Source organism: Nyctereutes procyonoides, unplaced genomic scaffold, assembly GCF_905146905.1.
Source record: "Nyctereutes procyonoides isolate TBG_1078 unplaced genomic scaffold, NYPRO_anot_genome, whole genome shotgun sequence".
NCBI lineage: Eukaryota > Metazoa > Chordata > Mammalia > Carnivora > Canidae > Nyctereutes > Nyctereutes procyonoides.
The window spans coordinates 22,772,664-22,793,732 of NW_026575037.1; positions in this window are offsets into that span (position 1 = coordinate 22,772,664).

A 21,069-nucleotide genomic window follows, 5' to 3' on the forward strand; every position below is an offset into this window, starting at 1 on the left:
CACATGAAGTAGATACTTCATAAATTATCATTCAATAACTATGATGAGAAGTGCTAGAACCTTTGAAGAATTCAAAGAAATTTAAGACACAACATCTGCTTAAGGAATCCCAGGAAGGTAAGTCTTATGCATGAATATTGCATTCTCTAAGCTACCATTTAAGTACCGAACATATGACACAGGTAATACAATTAATGGAGAGAGAGGTTGAGCAAGAGAGACCGAGCATTTGGCAGTGATTAGAGTGCCAGGCAGGCTTTCAGAGGAAGAGAATTTGAGGAAATTAAACTTGGCCAACTAGAAATTCCATTCCAGTCTTAAAAATTCTGTAATTGTATGCTACAAAAAAATGTCTAGAAATAAAAGAGGGGACAAAACACACCATCTAGATGGGAAGAGAATGAATAAAAGCAAATCAAAAGGCAAGCGTAAGTTGTCACATTGTTAGGTGATTATACTTGATAACTTCCGTTCAGTTGGACGACTGGGAATAGATTTCTTCCTTTGTACCAAGAGCAGGTGAAGATTCCCTCGGGACTGACTTTTTTGATGTTTCTTAGGCTCTGACTTCTTCCTTCTCATGGTTACAACAGCAGTGGAGTGCCTGTATTCTGAGTCTCTCTAAGTCAATAATGGGTCCTAGAATTCTAGCCCGGGTAGAGCTTAAAAAAGTAGCCCCTACCTCTCTCACTTTACAGATGGGGTAGCTGAGGACAGGAGAAGGGAAGGGGCTGTTCCAGATCACCCTGTACCTACATGGCCTGAGACAGACCCACTTTTTGCAACTCCTATTCTTGTCACCTGGAAGAGGAACATCATCACAGGATTTCTTAGAGACCTGAAGTATGATGTCCAGGTTACCACTGGTACATTAAGAAAGTGATTTTATTCTCAAGTATCGATCCACTTATGTAGAAGGAATGTCTTTAAAACAAATAATTTCCAGGGCATCTGGATGGCTCAGTGGTTAGGCATCTGCCTTCGGCTCAGGTTGTGATCTTGGGGTTCTGGGCTTGAGTCCTGCATCAGGCTCCCTGCAGGGAGCCTGCTTCTCCCTCTGCCTGTGTCTCTGCCTCTCTCTCTCTGTCTCTCATGAATAAATTAATAAAATCTTAGAAAATAACTACCTACAGTACTAAAAAATTTAGGGTCTCAGAAAATGTTTGAAGAATGGAAATGAATCAAAAGGGAGCTGGTCAGTGAGTCTCTTGAAGAAGATGGACCAACAAACACATTGTCTAGTCCTTGGCCCTTGAAGCCCAGGAAGAGATTCAAAAGGAAAATCAACACTGCATAGATTGTTCTTCACCACATCTGATCAGACAACGTTTTCTGAGAAAGCTACTCAGATGGCCTTATTTTTTAGTAAAAGTTGGGAAGGCCGGAAGGAAGTAAATGGAGTGTCTTGCAATATCTGCCATGATGACAGCCTGGAGAAGGTATCCATCAATCAGCTCTGAGGCTGGCTCTGCTGGAAGAGCCCTTAACCCTCCAAGGGTTTTGGGAAATGATTTCTGTTCGGATGTATCGGAGACACATTGTTCTCCATCCCATCAGTGGCTCACTTTGCCTCTCTGTTTCCTGAACATTCCTTCGTTTCAGTCCACGTTCTTTCTGAGACTCGCACAGGAGCAGCCACATGGAGAAAAGTGGCAACATTCACCTCTCCAAACCCCGAGTATCTTAGTCAGGGAAGGCACTTGCATGTATATGCTAGAAATTTCCTACAGGGCTTCTGTTTCAACAGCAGAATCTTGCTGTAAGGTGATAGTAAAATATATGGTTGACATCAAACATTCTAATCGTTTTCATCAAAGAATCTAAAATTTGTTGCTTCTGCTTTTACTGGCGTGGACACCCAGCTTCAGTCCCGGGTCTCTATGACCACCCACAGGCTACATGTGGGGCCGGGAAGCTTGGCTGTGTCAGGAAAGGAGGCCCCCACTTGGGTCCCAGCTTCAGCAGCCACCAGGCAGGTCCAGCGGCGGCCCATGTGCTAACCCGGGGAGCGCCCGTGAGCGGGGTGCACGGGCTTTCTCCCAGCCATTCCCATCTTATTAATGCTTCAGTGTAGCATAAAGCTTCATTCATTATTCATAATAATCCAGTCAGAGGGCACTCGGAGACCTGATAAATTCTCACCTAAGTGACAACGGCTGACAGGGCCTAGGGTTTTATAGCCCTTCTCCTGCCATAGCAAGGTGCTGTGGGCAAAGGTCCAGAATGATCCTCCACTAATGACCAGTGTGATATACGAGCAGCTGCTGATTTCTTGACACCAAGGCTCCTCGGCTGAGGCTCCCACCTGCAAGCTGTGAGCCGGAGATGAATATCTGTCAGCCTGTAAAACGCAGGAGCAGACCCCGGTGCGGCATATTCTTGGGCATTAACAGGTTAATTCTGGGAGTGGGAACAGAAGCCTTCAGCCCGAGAAGAAAAGAAGAAAAACCAGCAGCTCAAATCCCACAATGGAATTGGTGTAAATTTGGGATTGTGTCAGTGGGCTCGACTGGCGGAGATTCTCAATCCCGTAAACTCTACTTTGTGGCATCCAGAGGGCTGAAGAATCATGATTTTTAAGATCTGATAAACAGGCTTATAGAAAACAATAATGAGATTTTGAAGAACATTCATTGCCATCTTCATTAAGGATAAAAATTTTGGAATATTTTGTTAGTTTTAAAAGCCATCTTTGCTATCACAGGATGCGAAGGAGAAGAGCTCTTTCTTTTATTTCTTTTCTTTTCTTTTTTTTCTTTTCTTTTTCTTTTCTCTTTACTTTCCTTTTCCTTTTCCTTTCTTTTCTTTTCTTTCTTTTCTTTTCTCTTTTGTTTTCTTTTCCCATTCCCTTCCCTTCCCTTCCCTTCCCTTCCCTTCCTCTCTTCTTTTGTTTCTTTTTTTTTTACACAAACCAGTCCTACTCTCTTAAAAGCGCACATATATTATCTTCCTCTCCATGTTGCAAATTCCGATTAGGCCAAGGTGGGATTGAGGGAAATTAGCCTCTTCCCTCAGCTCTTTGTACTGAGTGCTGACCCCTGGAAAGTTTCTCTTAATTTACACTTTTTTGTTTTCTTTTAATTTTTATATTATGTGTGTGTGTTTGGCGCTATCTCTAAATTTTATAGCTTCTGGAGATTTTTCTTGGCTCAAAAAAAGTAATGGAAGAAAGTGCCCTATGGAAGGTTGGGGCCTCAATACGCCTCTCTTTGATTTTGGCTGGTCAAGATGTGTGTATATGATATTTCTAATATGCTAATATATATATAAATTGTATATTTAAAAAAATATATATATGCTTCAAAGGAACTGTTCATGGGAACAATTCAGCTCTATTTACCGCACTTCTGTGAAGGGTGTTTCTCTCAATACCCTGCCCTGCCTTCTCACCCACTTGTCTCTGGAGAAGAGAGCAAATTGGTGAATGTGGGCATGCCAGTAGCCATGATTCCTCAGCCCAGCCTTCTTCTCTCCTTCCACGAGGCCACCTTTCCCAGCAAGCTGCTGCTTGGTCTGGTCTGGTCTTCCGCGCAGAATGTCTTGCAGAATGCAGGCCTTGCACCCGAGGGAGACCCGATCCCAGGCAGGCAAGCTCACTCTGTATGGGGGAAGCCAGTGCCTTCGCCTCTTTTTCCATTGATAGTAACACTTCCATTTTTATTTCTTTGTGCATTACTCTTTGTCTACTGCTGAGCTGACTTAGAATTCAAGTGGGGGAAACAATAAAGTTATTTATTGTTTTCTTTCAAACCCCAACAGCATCTATATTAATAATGACCATTTACAGAGAATTGGTGAGGCTCAGGGCAGAATGGACATAATTCTGTCCATTGAGCTGATAATCTGGATTTATCACCGTGGCAGCATTTTCCTGATAATGGGTAGGCACATGCACCTGGATTTAAATACTTAAATTAGGGTAACTGGAACACACCCAGAAAGCACCTGGGCTTCAAAGAAAAGTTCTTACCTTAAGAATAAAATATATTTTTAAAATATATCTGCGTAGGGTTCTGAATATCGTTTTTTTTCTACTCTTCTATACTCTTCATGTTTCAGACACAATTTCCATTGTATTCTTGATTCTACTTGAGTAGTGAGGCTTATTTTCTGGTTATTCTTGTACTGTCTCTTATTGGAAACAAGAACCAGTGTGAAAAATACCCCCAAACCACAAAAACAACAAAATGGTTGAAAGCTCTTTGAATTCTAGTGCCAAGCAATAGATTTCTTTTTGTCTCTATGGTCCGCATGTAGCACTACTAGACACATAGGAAACCTCTTAAAAATTAAAAAATGTTTTTTTTTGTTTTTTTTTTTTGTTTGTTTTTTTTAGTTTTGGAGGTCACTACGTAAGGGAGGATCTATATTCTATCTTCTCTTTTTCTCTTTGCTTAATAGAGTCTCCTCAAAGCTATTTGGAATCATCAGTAAGTTCTTCTTATCTGCTCCAACAATAAAGAAATAGAATCTATTTCCTCCCCCTTGGAGTCTGGGAGGATCTGTGTCTTTCTTTGACCCTAGGATGTAGCAGAAGTAGGACTTTGCCTGTTCTGAGACTAGCCATGAAGCAGATTGGCAGCCTTCACCTCTTCACTCTTAGAAGCCATCCGTGTAAGTACCATAAAGAGTCCAAGGCTACCATATTGTGAGGAAGTCCAAGCTAGCCCTGTGAGGAGGTCGTATGAGGACTGAGATATTTGCCACGTGAAGGAAGCCTTCTTGGATTTTTCAACCTGGTCTGTTGACCAACTGAATGCAACTGAGTACATAATTCCAGCTGACATGAAATGGAGCAGAAGAACTTTCTATGTGAGCCCAGCCAGTCAACCTTTGGAGTTATGGGCTATTTTTACTGATCATTATTATTTTAATCTACTAAGTTATAGGATTTTTTTTTTCACACAGAAAGAGAGAGCTAAATCACCCCCTAGATGCCTACTCTGCCTTTAAAACCAAACTTTAGTTCCAACCGCTACACAAAACATTTCCTTGATCAGTTGATCAGTCCACATGAAGGCGTGCTTCTTGACATGCCATCCATCTTACTGTTAATATGTCTTATTCGACATGACTTGCTACAAAGGTTAAGTTACTTTCCAATGTGTTGAAATTTTAAGCCACTAGCTAGTTTATACACTTGTTAAAGGCAAGCGCTCTTTGTGCCCCTCTTTATTCCCTCTTTAAAGCCTGGCCAGGAGCTGGTGTAATGTAGATATTCAGTATACACTTCTTATCAGTCATTGATTACTGAGAGTATTTTATAATTTTTTCATCTAAAAAGGATCTCATTGGAGCACCTGAGTGGCTCGGTGGATTGAGCATCTGACTCTTGACTTTGGCTCAGGTAATGATCTCAGGGTTGTGAGATTGAGCCCCTCATTGGACTCCATGCTCAGTGAGGAGTCTGCTTGAAATTTTCTCTCTTTGACCCCTCTCCCTACCCATGCAAGCGTGGGTGCTGTCTCTCTCTCAAATAAATTAATTAAACCTTTTAAAAATAAAATAATAAGGAGCTCATTGACTGGCATAATTATTAATAAGAAAAGTGACAATAAATAATCTTACCACCTCCTTTCTTCCCCAATAACCCGAGCTTCCAAGATATTAGCACATTCAATTAAAAACGTTTTTGAGCTCACTCAGATCTTAGTTTCAATACACACTCATCCTTAATCATTTTTAAAGATTTCATCTGAGACTTTTATGTCGACTTGTTTTTTTTTTTAATTCCAAAAAAGGACAAAACTGAATTCTCTAGAGGGAAAGAGTCTATTTAAAGTCTAAAGTAATATTCTTGACAAGGATATTTTATTGTTTTTAAGAAAGATAAACAATGAAACACTACAATAGAGAAATCACTGATTTCTTCTCAGAGATTTTCTGTAGGTTAATGTTTTGTATGAAATTCTGGAGATTTCTGGTCCTTTGGTGGAAGAAGGAAACAACACATCATTGGTGCACATGTGTTTTAATTCCCTTAAGAATTTTTATAGACTCCATGTCCCGCAGGGCCTGAATAGACACATTAACAGGGAAAATTCTCATTCTCATTCTGTCCTCTTCCCTCATTTATTAGGCTAATTAATTTATTTTAATAAAGAAAACTGCATTCTTGTTTAGTTGGAGCCCCAGACCTTCAGGGCTGGGAACTCTTGTTTTCAGCTGTTTCCTTTAGATTTTTCTGGTGTGGCAGCAGCAACCCCTTTGGTTTTGTTTGTTTTTTTTTTTTTTTTTTTTCTGAGCAGGAGAGAAAAGTGTCTCATGTGCAGAAATTCTATCCCTCCACAAAGTAAGTAGGAAAAAAAATACCCCTACTCTGGAAGTGACGACTCAAAATGTTCCAGTAAGAGATTTTCCTGGGGATTTCTTGAGAGAAGGTGTTGCTCTCCCGACCTCGGAGTTAGCCCTGGGTGTAGCAGTTGCTGTAGTTGGGAGACAACACCCTCTGAGCTGAAGCTGAAGCACTGAAGCAGGGTCATTCTGTCTTTCTCAACCTCGAAGGGTAACAATTACGAATGAGGACTCCAAACAAACAGACACTTGAGTGGCAAATCGGTTGCTTTCTAGACATCTGTCCCTGACAGAATGATGCTTTGGTGGGTTCTTACGCCTGATTCGGGGTTGCAAGTGGCACGGGGATACTGGGTGATACATAGCCCGGCCTCATCACAGACAACTTTAGTTTGCTGGCTTTTCTTCTTGTCTTGTTTATTATGATCCAACTTTCCCAGCTCATCATTGATAGTCTTCTGTGGATACTCACTGGACACGGACTTTCATTTCAAATCCTGTAACACAAAAAGATAAAAATAATAGAAATATTTCTTTTTGAAAGTTCCCAGCCGGCCTGCAGATGCAGAAGGTGCTGGTTTCATTTTACTTTATCAAATCAACTGCAATATCTGCCCATAAATCCAAGCTTGAGTTCCTTTCATGGCAGGTCATAAGTATAGTTGTTCACACTTCGTGTTTGTCGATGGGGGTCACTTTCTCAGCAAATTCTCATTTTCCCAGTCCTTGCCTTGGGCTAATAGTTAGTTACAAAGCTCAATCTCAAAAATGTCAAACCTAATGAAAAGAAAGAGGAATCATAAAAGAGAAAGATGGCTGCAGTTACCACCCTGGGTCCCTCTCACTCAGACTTCGTAGATCCATCAACCAGTTAGAAGGGCAGGCTACTGCCTCTACAGCTCTGGCTACCATTGCCTCCCTAGTATCACTGGGGTACTATTCGTCAAAGAACACTTCTGGAAGAACAATATAGCAAGACCTGGCTGCTGAGTAGCAAAAGAAATTGAACCATGTTTCCACATTCCTCAGTCTGTTCACCGCAGCACTTATATCAATCACGAGTGTTAAAAGCTATGAACTTCTAATTTATAGAGCAGATGGCCTTTTTCTCCTCCTTCACCTTGTAGGCTGGGATACCTGGATTTAAAGGAAGACCAATGCAATAGGATTGGGGGAAGGAGGGCCTGTTAGAGTCTTAGGTAGATATCCAACTTTAACCCAGATTTTGCCACGGCGAGGAAGCAAATGTCCACAGAAAGAATGCAATGGTGCAGATCTCTGGGACTTAAAGGAATTAGCTATAGTTGTCTCTGACCAGAAGACAACAGGGGCATACAAGATTTCCCTCCCTCCATCCCTCCATCCCTCCATCCCTCCATCCCTCATTCCCTCTCTCCCTCCCTCCCTCCCTTCCTCCCTTCCTTCTTTCCTTCCATCTTTCCTTCTGTCTGATACAGATTTCCTCAACATCTGTTATGCGCCAGGCATAGGACTAGGTATGTGGTCCTGTAATAGGAAAATAGAGATGACCCTTGCCTTCATGGCACTTACATTTGAGTTGGGAAGACATATTTAAGAAAATATTCACAAATACACATAGAACTATTACTGTGGTACGTGCTGTGAGGAGAGGAACAGAACATGGTGCTACAGGTATATAATCAGAGAAGTGACCTACCTCTAGCTCCTGTGAACTGTCACCTGGGCCCACCTGTAGGTGTCCAGTCTTTTAGAATCTCAAAGTCATGCCTTGAAGTGGGATTTAGTAGAGAAGATTGTGTGTTCACCGGTAAAACTCGGAGTAGAAAAAGACCTACTGGAAGGGTTTCCGTTGCTTTCATGGAATCTTGATGCACTTTCTGCCTGACATTTGATCCCTAATCTCAATACGTTCAAAAGAAATGTCATTAAAAAAAATTCATCCCTGGAGATTATGCCTTTTCAGAGCAATATAATTGGGAGATAATAATTATTTGGTAAATGTAACCAGTGGTAAAGAACAGACATAAATTGTGGGGGCTAATAATAGTTATAGATTATGACAAAATAGGGCCTTGGAAAACTCAATTTATTCAGCTAATCTCAATTTTCTTCTATATTTCTGGTTTAGTGAGCATAATCCCAAGAGGCTGTTAGTAGCTTTAGGAAGTATATTAATGATTCTTTCATAACCCAGGTTAGGAGAGGAAGGAGAAGAAAATATTTTTTTTTCATATGACAGCTGTGGTAAGCATTACCCTCGTCATATTGCTTCCTTACATGACTACACCTGGGGGTGGGCAGGTTGCTGTCTCCTGGAGGCTCTGTGTGGGCAGGTGGAGCTTTCAGGGGACCTGCTGGCTTGTGACTTAGACTCAGGGTACTCCCTTGGGCATTTGCAAAACTTTTGTCATTCACTGAACAAATTATTGAGCATCTTGTATGTGCCGAGTACAGTCCTAGATTCTGGAAACACAGAAGTGAACAAAACAGACATGACCCCTACCCTCATGTAGTTATATTCTAGTTAGACTATAAACCAGAGCCGGAATATATCTAATGTGTTAAATGTCTACTGTCAGGAAACAATGCTCTGTGAGTATTTCCACATTTCTGTACTCTCAGGGCATTCTTAGCAAAAATTACTGGTAACCTGGCTTAAAAGCATGGTGGAGGGATGCCTGGGTGGCTCAGTGGTCGAGCGGCTGTCTGCCTTTGTCTCAGGGACTCCGGGATCAAGTCCCACATCAGGCTCCCTGAAGGGAGGCTGCTTCTCCCTCTGCCTGTGTCTCTGCCTCTTTCTCCTTGTCTCTCATGAACAAATAAAATCTTTAAAAAATTAATCATAGTGGAATAGCAAGTATGGAGATGGAGACTTCTGGAGAGATATAGAACCACTTATCTTCTCTCCTTGAAGTCACTGATTTATATTCTTTGGACAATGAAACCAACCTGGACCCACTCACTTATACTTTAGGGTAGTATAAGCCTAAGAATCTTCCCTCTTACTCTCCAGAGAGGACTTGTTTGCACTCCAGGGCAGAGATTGCTGTCTCTCCATTTCTGAAGGGAAAGAGGAGGCAGTTGTGCCTGCTGCCCTAGAGGAGCTGCAATTTTTATATTTCCCGACTTGCATGAGAGAACATGAAGACTGATCAGGTCCCCCTGTGGGGCGCATACACAACATCTTCTGCGAGCGTAGTGGGTAGAGTGCTATGGCCTAAAACTCTATGTCCACATCCTAATCCTAGGATCCATGAACATTACCTTGTGTGGGGAAGAGTTGTGATTCAGTTAAGGATCTTGACAGGAGGAATTTATCCGGGATTGCCCGAATGGGCCCCAAATGCAGTCACCGGTATCCTTACAAGATAGAGGCAGAGGGAGTTTAGAGACAGACACACAGAGAAGAGGAGGAGGCAATGTGACCTGAAGGCAGAGATTAGAGTCCTCTGGTCGTTAGATAAGAATGCCTGGAACCATCAGAAGCTGAAAGAGGCAGATAACACATTCCCCCCTAGAGCTTTGAGAGGGATCATGGCCCAGCCAACACCTCCAAACTGTGAGCGAACAAAATTCCACCGTTTTAGATGAACAAGTTTAGCATAATTTGCTTTGGGAACTGCAAGGCCACACATATAGTGAGTAAGTAGAAGTTTGTCTTGAATCTAGAGCCTCATTATTCTGTTGGTGTGTGTTTATAAATCTGTACACACACACACAATTACATGCATACTGTGTATATACACATCCATACTGTGAAAAGAGGTTAACATCTCAGATCCTTCTCGCTTTTGTAATTGATATTGGCAAACTATGAAAAATAGTAGAGCGAGGAAGGAGAGACTAGGTCGGTAGGGGTTATACTTTTTGAGCAGGTGGTCACACAAGACCTTCTTGAGATGACAAGAGTCCTGAGGCACTTGTGTGGACTTCCAGTAAGGTGGCACCATGCCATGTTTCTCTGATGCCAGAGCACAGCCTATTAATTCCAATTCTGGCCCCAAGCCAGAATGGTCTCCAGTCTCTTGCCCATCTTTGTCCTCAAACTCTTGGTCCTCCAAAATCCTATTTTCTAAATCTTTCAGGAATGGAGAAAATGCATTCAAATCTTTTCATGGCCAGCATACGGTAAGTTCCTACCAAAGTTGATAATAATGAAGACATTGCATTTTCCAGCATCCAGAGCTCCTTGTATAATCACAACTATTCCTGAGAGGCGGCAAATTAAATATTATCAGCCGTGGAACGATATAATGGTTGACATTTCTTTCTACATGTCAGCAAATGCATTTCAGGATTGTGATAGAATACAAATTATGGTTGTTAAGTTTTAATAGTGGGAGAAATAGGAGGGATATGCCTGGAGCCTCCAGTGGGGCATGGAGAGAGCCCCAGAGACTCAGCACATGGGTGGTGTAGCATAAAGGCATTAAATGAGTGGGTAATGATTCCACAGGAGGAAGAACAAGATCCTTGAACGAGAGTGATCTCAAAACAGAAAACTTTGCCTATTTCACACAGCTTTGATCTGAATAAATTCTCAGTTGTCATAGCTAACACCAACATTTGTAAAAATAGTCCCTGCCTTTCTGGGACTTGAATAAAGAACGTTTGGGCTTGCCTGGATTTTCACCCGTACTAGTAGCAGCCTCTAGTATCACTAGTCAGATTGTCAACCATAAATGTTACGAACCAGGGGTTCGAGAGTTGGGAAAAGCAACAACACGACGCTGGGGTTGCTCAGTGGAGATCACTTCCATCAATTCAATGTATACAAAGGTTAGTTATTTAGTGAGATGGAAGCGTGTACAGAGTTTCTAGGACCTGATCTTTTGAATAATTATATGATTTTTGCCTCATTCTCGCATCTACAATCTGGTCAGATAATCAGACTATTTTACTTAATTTACGTTCAAATTATCCCACATGGTTCTTGATCTTGCTAAGCAAGCCTGCAAACATACACACACACAACTGTTTACCCCAACTAAAGCCTTCTGTTGAGACCTTTATAATTTGGAGTGAACAAGTCTTTATCATTATTTGGCGAAACGGCGTCCTTCCTCTGTGAGGCTGGTAGATACTCTGTAGAGTGTGTCTCAGCTGGAAGTTGCTCTTGGCAAAGCTTGTGTTTAGCTCTTCCTTTGTGTCACCTGTCACAACAACTGTGAAATGCTGTCTGGTTTGTCCACCACCCAACTAAGCCGAAGCTCTCAGAACTGCTGCCCAGATTCAGGCTCTTCACTTCTGTGCCAATGGTTCTGATGAGCTTTAGCTTTGAAGTAGATCTGAAAATGCAGTTTCTCCAGGCCAAGGTAGCAGTGCTCCAGAACTAGCAGTGCTAGCAGAACATTTTTACAGGGCAGAAAAAGGGGAGAAACCTGGAATCAACCTAACAGCACCACCTTATGCTCCCAAAGCACAGTGATAAGATTTTTTGATAAAAATGCTGTAACCTTCTACACTGGGGTCAGACAAGAAGTTGGAAAGACACAGCCAATCCTCAGGCACGTGGGCTGAAGGCTTAGCTTCTTGTTGTCATTTACCGCCTTTCATCACTTTTTTTGAAAAAAAAAAACACACACACACACACACACACAAAGAATTTAAATAAAATATTTAAAAAACGAAAAAACAAAACAAAACACTATGTTCTTGCTTTAGGTGCACATTGCAGCAGCCACATGTGTTCTCTCCATCGTGCTCTATGTCACAGTCTGTTTTCACGATTGCAGAGTTTTCTGTTTGTTATGGTGTCATTTCAAGCACTCCACGTATGAACTTTCTTGCTCCTCACAAAAGCCTCAGAAGGTAGGCATCTTTGAAATGAAATATTCCCCATTTTATAGATGAGGAAACAGAGGCACGGAGATGTTGAGTGACTTGCCCAGGGCGATGCAGCTGGTTCGTGAATGGTGGAGCTACTCTCTGAAGGTGAACCTATCCTTCTAACCACAGCACTAGGCCACCACTCATGGTCTAGGTCTAGGTCTGGCCCTTACCCAACACTTTCATTAAAGTTGATTTTATAGGAATGGGCATTAGGTACTGTGAGAAAAAAAATAAGCTATTAGGACCTTTGAAGTTGTCAGATAAAATAATCGTGCTGCATTTACATACAATGAGGCTAGTATCATGCACGATGCTGGGTTGTTGTATGAACACATAGTATGACAATGGTTAACCGAGCATCTGTTCCATAATAGATGTTCGAAAACTATGTCTTCTTTCTCTCTTTCCATAAAAAAAGACCCAAGGGATTATAAACCACACAAAAATAGCAACATATGATTAACTTGGGAAGTTAGTGCATTTTATTGATACTTTCTTATAAGTAGATATTGATTTTACCCTTAGCTCTGCTGAATGCTAAAGAAAATGAGTTTGTGCTTAATCATCAACGTGTCCATGCTCTTGTGTCACCATCAGACTATGGTGCCAGAAGCTCCAAAGCTCAGTTGTAAAAAAAAAAAAAAATACTTAGGGGCATAGCCTACAAGAAAAATTCCACAGTTATTCCAAAAAAGGTTATCTCATACCTTAAGCTAGATAATCGGAGATCTACATTCTTCAACCATCTTGGGTGTGTCCTTACAGAATTAAAGTATCTTTGTTTTGTTTTGTTTTGTTTCTTTCACCTTATATTTGAGAATGACACAAATAACAGCAGAGTAAAAATCATTTTTTAAAAATTAACTTTGGGGGCACCTGGGTGGCTCAGTGGTTGAGCGTTTGCCTTTGGCCTGCTTTTCCTTCTGCCTGTGTCTCTGCCTCTCTCTCCATGTCTCTGCCTCTCTCTCCATGTCTCTCATGAATAAATAAATACAATCTTCAAAAATAAATAAATAAAAATTAACTTGGTTGGCGTGTGATTTACATAAAATGTACACATTCTAATCGTACAGTTTGATGAGCTTTGACACATGTATAAACTTGTATAACTAACACTGAAGTCAAGAGAATATTTATGTTGCCCCCAAAAGCTCTCCGTGTCTCTTTGCAGTCATTTCCCTCTGCTGCCAGCCCTGATCTGCTGCCTTGATATTACAGGTGAGTTTTGCCTTTTCTGTAATTTTATGTATATGAGATCATATATATATGATGTGTCCTGTTTTTTAAATTTCACTGAGCAAAATATTTTTGAGATCCACCATATTATTGGATGTACCAATGTTTGTTCCTTTTCCTGCTGAGTAGCAGTCCATCACTTGTATATGCCACAGTTCTTTTATCCCTTCACTAGTTGATGGACATATGGGTTGTTTGTAGCTTCTGACTATTATGAATGACTTTGCCTAGAACATTTGTGTAGAAATCTTTATGTGAGCATATGTTTATAATTCTTTGAATAAATACCTAGGAATGAGATCACTGACTTTGAATTATAACTCAACCAGTGCAACTATAAAAAGACATTTATTAGAAGCAGAAGAGACTGTATGGAATACTGTAGTCTGTGTAAACAGAGGGAGCAAATATGAACATACATATATCTTTGTCTGCCTTTCAAAAGGAACAATGAAATGATAAACCAAATAGTAATAAAACTGATTATGAATGTAGAGACAGAAAGTAGAAAGCTAGAGTTCTTTGTACTTTGTTTTGTAGCTTTGGGAATGGGACTATTTAGTGTTTTATGGAGTTCAAATCAAATCAAATCATATAAAAAAATTTCCCCCAAATCAAAAATCCATTGTAGCAAATGAACCTAACTGTATAGTAAGTTGCTAAAATAACCACACGTAGAATGATTGTTTCAAGTTATTTTAAAACAGTATTTTAACTGTATAAACCTAAGACAAAAATAAAAAAAAACAATGTCTTAAACGGCACTCAGAGGGGTTATTAGTAGCGGTGTTGATACTATGATTTTGGAAAACTATGTATCGTGATAAATAATTACTGTGATATTTTTAGGAATCATGGTTTTCAGAATAAGAGAAACAAGATCAATTATAAAATGCAGTTTTTAAGTAAAATATTATACTTGATATAAATTGAAAATACTAGAATTAACTTAGAATTTATTTTGGTCTTTATCAAAAGTATGTACTTCTTATTTCTGTACATTGAAAGACCTATAATTAGTAACAAAATCATAGCAGTAAATAGCTTTAATGCAGAGATTATGATCCCTTAATATGATTTCACATGAAAGGAAACCAAGGATTCCTGGGCAAATGTCTGATTCTAAACCAGGAACAGGAAGTACACAAAACAAGCCTGCTTGATAAAAGAAGCTATGAACAATTATTGCGATAATGGAAAGCAAAGCAATACAAAGCAAAGGACACACAGCCAACTCGAAGGGACTCTCACTTGCCAAAGATGGGCAATGTCATCACCAAGAAGAAAATTACCTGTAGAGGATTGACCGAATCAAATACAGAGAAGTGTATGAATTTATAATAACCCTCAAAACCAAAACAAAATCTAAGTGGTCAAGTTTAGTGTTTGCTGAGGTAATAAGGTTATAAACATAATAAATAAAGGGAAAGTTTCAAGCATTGGTATTACCTTTCCCTTGGACTGTTTTTCAGCGTAAGCAATAGCTAAGAAGAGAATGTTCTTATTTATAAAAGAATTGCAGCTAAAATAAAATAAAGCACTCAAGATGGAGCACTCGCAACAGAAACATCCCGATGCGATGCAATATGTACACTACACAGCACAATCTTTGAAGTCATTTTTGCCAAGTTCAGCCTGAATCTAATCAAGATTTTAAATATAATGAGTAGTTTACGAGCAACACAGGAACTAATGAAACACGTTAAACAATACCATGAGGACATAATCGGCCAAATTCAAGAACGTGGAATTACTATGGGACAAATGAACCAGTTTTTTTCAACAAATAAGCATTAATTCAAATGGTCTGTTATAGGCTTAAGAGGCATATCAACAGAATGTGTGGACTTTGGATTCTGATCTGAACAAACCAAGTATTAAGAGACATTTTTGAGAAACTGGGGACAATGGAGTATGTGCATTAGATTGCATTAAAATGACTGTAATTTATGGGGAGGTGTTGCGAATGGCATTGAGGAAAAAGGATTTTATCTTTTGAAGATGAAACAAGTAGATGAAAAAATAAGGCAAACTTAACAATTGCTAAATTCATGTGATGAGAATTTGGAATATACTGTGTTCAACACACTGGACTTCCTACTTTTCCGTATTTTTAAATGTGCCATAATAAAAGTCTAAAAATAAATAGAAAATAGTTGTGTATGTCTATATTTGTATTTATTGGACCATTATAGATTAAAGTTACAACAGTATCATTGGAAGGATTTAAACTGGTAAGGATTCATAAAACAATAATGTTCAGTGTTGATAAGTATGTTGCAAGATGGACATTCTCTCATGCTGTTGGTAAAATTCGAATTTAATTGTAGACAAGCAAAATTTCTGAAAGCAATTGGGAAATGCAAGTCTTTAAAAAAATTCATACTTTCTCTCTGTGAATAAATGCTATTACATGCTTTTATTAGTTACTCATTTAGTTAATTCCACATAGTCACATGTAGGGTTAAAAAACTACTTTATTGAATCAAATTCCATTAATCTAAAATCTGCAATATTTCAAATATGCCAGACTCAGATGCACTGTTCCTCTGCTTATACAGATTTAATAAATTAATCTATGGCCTAAATAAGATGATAAGGCTTAATTTTAATGGCAAATAAGCTTAAACAAACTCTTTCCCTTTTTTTTAAAGCTAAAATGTTAACATCAAATGATTCTCTCTTACGCACTTATGATTTAATACTATAATATTTTAAGTCATTCTTTTTTTGCTGTTGGAACAAATGTATTTGGAACTAGGGCATTTTATTTGTATCTTTTCAAACACTCGTAATGCACAATTAGAAACAATTTAATTTTCTGAGGAAAATTTGTTTGTCTTAAAAGGAATGTTGGGTAGGAGGGTACTGCCTGGTACACTTATCCAATGTTCTATATTTTTTACCTGGCATTCTGGTAGTCAGATTCAGTTATTCTTGTATTAGGATTTTGTATAAACTGAGGCAGAAGAGAAAGCTTTATTGCATTTATTTCTCTAATTGTGATAAGAAATGATAGCTTTGCAGCGGCGTTGTTAAAAAAATTCTTCCCATCCTCCCCCTAGTGGAACATAAACAGGTAACTTTATTTGTTTCACATTGTGATTTGAATTCTGTATCCCTGCTGTCTTCAAAGTCCTTTTATTATACTTGTATTTGGGGTCCTTCTCCTCTCTATTGCATTTTCTCTTCTTGCTCTTCTTTCTTTGTCTTACATTTTCCTCAGTGGTAGCAGGAAATGGTTCACAAGGGAGAGAAGTTATTCTGTTCATTAAGTAACTTCCAAAACAGAGAGAGAAAAGGTTTTCTTTATGTTTCAGACAAGAAAATTTCATTCTGCCTTGCGTAAATGAAAACCAACCCCATGACCTCACATGTGTTTTAAATGTAAAGCTTTGAATAATTTCCTAACGAAAAGACTCATTTCCCTAATTTTTAAGGGCTGTAGAATTGCATGAAAATGAGTATTTGTAATAAAAAAAAATATTCGTGGGACCCATAATAGCCTTAACCAACATTTCCACGCTCAAGACTGAAAGGTTCCCATGGATTGAGTGTGTTATGCTCATACTTACAGTATTTTAAAAAAGCATCATGAAGAGGCAACACAATATTCATATAGCTACTCTAGAGACAGATTTTCTATAAAAAGAAAATAGTTCCTTTTTCTTAAGGCCTAGGAATAATATTAAACATAAGCAATAACATTATGCTCCAGCTGAGACCTCAATAAGGAAATGGAAAAAAGCAGGTCATCATTGTAGCGACATCCCACTAGAAATGTCACCATATTTGGTGGCGATACACAGCAAAGACTGCAGCTTTGCATGTCTAACGAAGCTGCCTCCTGCAGGCACTGTGAACTTCCTGGAACTTTTTACATGCATTTTTCCCCCCATATTTTTCCTTCAATATCCTTTTTGGAAACGAAGCCTGAAGGAAGTAAATTTCAGAGATTGTGTGAAGGTCGCTGGAGCCAGGAGGAAATTAAGCCTATTCTGAAGTCCCAGCCACAAGATGGTGAGGTGAGTCTCATAAATCCATAGGTCAGGCTGGATCTCTTGCCTTTGGGTTGTTCAGACAGATTTAGAAACATGAGAACCCTGAGGAATGCTGATCTAGTGTCTCTCTCCCAACTCCAAATTTTACAAAAGAAAAAAAGTGGCAAACTAAAGCCTATCTCCAGTGTTTGCCAAGAAGCTAAGTTACCTAATTTACCCAAGTTTAGGTAAATGAAGACCCCCTCACACTCCCAGAAGGAGACTCTACTCAGTCCTCATGCCCCAAGGCCCTGATTCCTTGTTCTGCCCACCTTCTCTCCCATTGCTTGAGTTTTTTCTTTTGCTAACAGCGCATTCCAGTCTTCCTGAAAATCTTCCAAGGTGAAAGCAGACATAAAAATAAATCAATTAAACACAAATCATGTTTCCTTTTATTTTTTTTTTCCTTTTTGGATAGGGTTATTACACTTAAGAAAAGGAAAATACTTTAGGGATACCTGGGTAGCTCAGTGGTTGAGCATCTGCCTTTGGCTCAGGTTGTGATCTGGGGGTCCTGGGATCGAGTCCTGCATCACGCTCCCTTGGGGAGCCTCTTCTCCCTCTGCCTGTGTCTCTTCCCCTCTCTCTCTCTCTCTCTGTCTCTCATGAACAAACAAGTGAAACAAAAAAAGAAAAGAAAAGAAAAAGGAAAATACTTTAGATATTATGTTTCTATGCTTAGATAATTTAATTTCTATGTTTAGATATTTTGGCAGATAAATTAGAGCAATTAAACTATGTGATAGTTAAATTTGCAATTTGTTGAATACTGTAACAGAGTGTTGATTAACAGATCTATATACAACTAAGGGAAGTCTTTCCTAACATTGCTAAAATCCTGTATTCACGTAGTCCTAGTCAATATTTTTATTAATGAGTTAAATAAAGATAAAGTACTTCTTACATAATATATTAAGCACCTGCTATGTGTTAGTCTTGTTCTAAGCACTTGCCATCTATTAATTAATCCTGGTCCAACCCTAAGAAATAGATATTATTATTAGACATTATTATTTCATCCATGTATAGATAAATTCTACCGTTTGTAGATGCTTTTAATCACAACTAGAGCATCCTTTAGAAATCATGATTATCGAGTGCCTGGGTGTCTCCATTGGTTAAGCCTCCAATATTGATTTTGGCTCAGGTCATGCATGATCTCAGGATTGTGAGATCAAGCCCCACATGGGCTCCCAGCCGAACATGGGTAGGATTCTCTCTCCCCCTCTCCCTTGACCTCACCCCCCCTCCACTTGTGTGCATGCTTTTTTTCTTTCTCTCTCTTTCTCAAAAAAATAAAAATAAAAGAGAGAGAGAGAGAAAAGAAATCATGATTGTCAACTGTGAAGAAAATGAACAACTCAAGAGTCCCTGCTGGTGGTTTGTGGGTGTGAAGGAGACTTGGCAGGGGGACTTGGCAGGACTTTCCTCTCTATTAGAAATAATGCAGCTCACCTGGCTATCTATGCATGTGAACATATTCTCTTTTGTTCCATATGTGTCCGTAGGAGCTCTATGCATGATTCGAGTGTCAAAAGCTTGTTCTACAAAAATATCACCAAAACAGTCTGTGATGAGGCAAAACTGAATTTATTTTTTGTTCAGTAGGAGAGAATGCTACCTGAACAGCTAGAGCTTCGGTACTCTCTCAGAGCGGGGAGGGTAAAATTGGGGCATTTGTGGAGATGTTGAAGTCTGGTTGAGGCAGGTCTTCTGTGTAGAGGCTTAGTTAGACCTCTGCAGGGAACATAATAGCTTGTGATTAGTGGACGTGGCTGGACAGGGATTTTGAGGCAAAGAGCTTTGGGATAGAAACTGTCATTGATGCTTTCTTTTCAAAAACTGATGAATTTTTAGGAAGTCTGTGACATTAGCAAAGGAGTTACCTGCAACTTTTCTTTCTCAGCAAGAGATCCCTGGAATCTTAAAATTATGTTGATGCAGACAGTGGGATAGTCAAGTCACGCTGATACAGAGAGTAAGATTATAGATGGCCTTTATTCTTTTTTTTTTAAAATTTTTATTTATTTATGATAGTCACACACAGAGAGAGAGAGAGAGGCAGAGACATAGGCAGAGGGAGAAGCAGGCTCCATGCACCGGGAGCCTGACGTGGGATTCGATCCCGGGTATCCAGGATCATGCTCTGGGCCAAAGGCAGGCACTAAACCGCTGTGCCACCCAGGGTTCCCGATGGCCTTTATTCTGAAGCTCAACCTCCTATGCTATATTAAATGAAGGAATGAAGATATTTTAAAGGAGTTTTAGGCTTGATTGAAAGTTATAAAGTGAAATCGAACCAGTCAAACGCAAAGTTAAGTGAACCATACAAGTATAGAATAAAGATGATCTGACTTAATGCTAATTCATTTGTTGAGGCTGGAGAGGGGAGAAGCCACGTCCAAATCTTGATACTTCATTTGATTGTAACTCATGAAAGCAGCAATGTGTGATGGTTCAATAGAAACTAATATATTTTGAGTTGGGCTAATGAAGTATATCGTAGAGTATGCAAAGTAATAGCCCGGCACTCAACTGGCTCATATTAATTCATCCATCCATCCATTCATCCATCCAATAATTAATTGATTAATTATTTGAGCAAACTGTGTTCCCTGAGGATCTATAGTTCTCTGGAACTAGATGTGAGAATGGGAGAGCCAACGTAGTTCCATTTCCTTGAATCTTCGAAAAGCAGTCCCATTCTTTTGTTTGTCAAAAGACATGTGTGGCTCAACCCAATTTAGAAGTAATTGCCTTGGGGCTTCTATGCTCTACTTCAGGCAAAGGATGTCTTTTCTTTCTTGGGGGAACAATTAAAAATGGCTACCTAGTGTAGGCTAGAAAGGTACCGTAGTGATAATGGGAAATTAAAGGAAAGAAAAAGACAATGCAGGATATATTTTTATATTTGACAGCCATTGATAATTATTTAACTACAAACACGAAATTTGGGTCCTGCCTTCAATTAAACTCTGAGCTCCTTGGGGACAAGGGCTATTTCTCACTTATTATACTGTGACCGTATCTTGTACAGGCGTTACATATCTCAGATGTTCAATAAATGGTCTTTGGTTGATTGAAACTGTGGCACCTGAGGTTATTGTGGTAAACTGAGCATAATTTCTCTGACTATAAGTATTCTATTGAGACTGAGAAATTTGTAAACAGCAACAGAAAGAATGAGTGCCTGGTGCATGAAATAGGAAGCGGTTAATCTCTGCTTAGAGGTGGACAGGGCTTGACAGAGCAGTAGGCATTGATGGGGTTCAGCAAACACTACTTGAAAATATGGCATTTTGGCATATTGAATATCGTAAGCTGAAAGAATTTGAGAGAACAGTAGAAGCAAGGACATCAATCTGTCCTCCTCCCCCTTCTTCCCTGAAGCAGGTCATGAAGCTCTCATGTGAAAGGACCATTCCTGTATTGAGAGGAAGGAAGATATTTTTATCACCAGAGACAGGGAGTTTGGGATGAGGAAATCTGTATAAACACATCTTGTCAAACTAACCCTTATCTTTCTAGTTACCTCTTCACCATCAACCATCCCTAGGCCAAACCTCTTTCTTGTCAATTTTTCACAAAAGTATTATTTCTTTGTCTAAGAGTTATAAAAGCTTCCTACTTGATCACTTCTTTTTTTTTTTAAGATTTTATTTATTTATTCATTAGAGACAGAGAG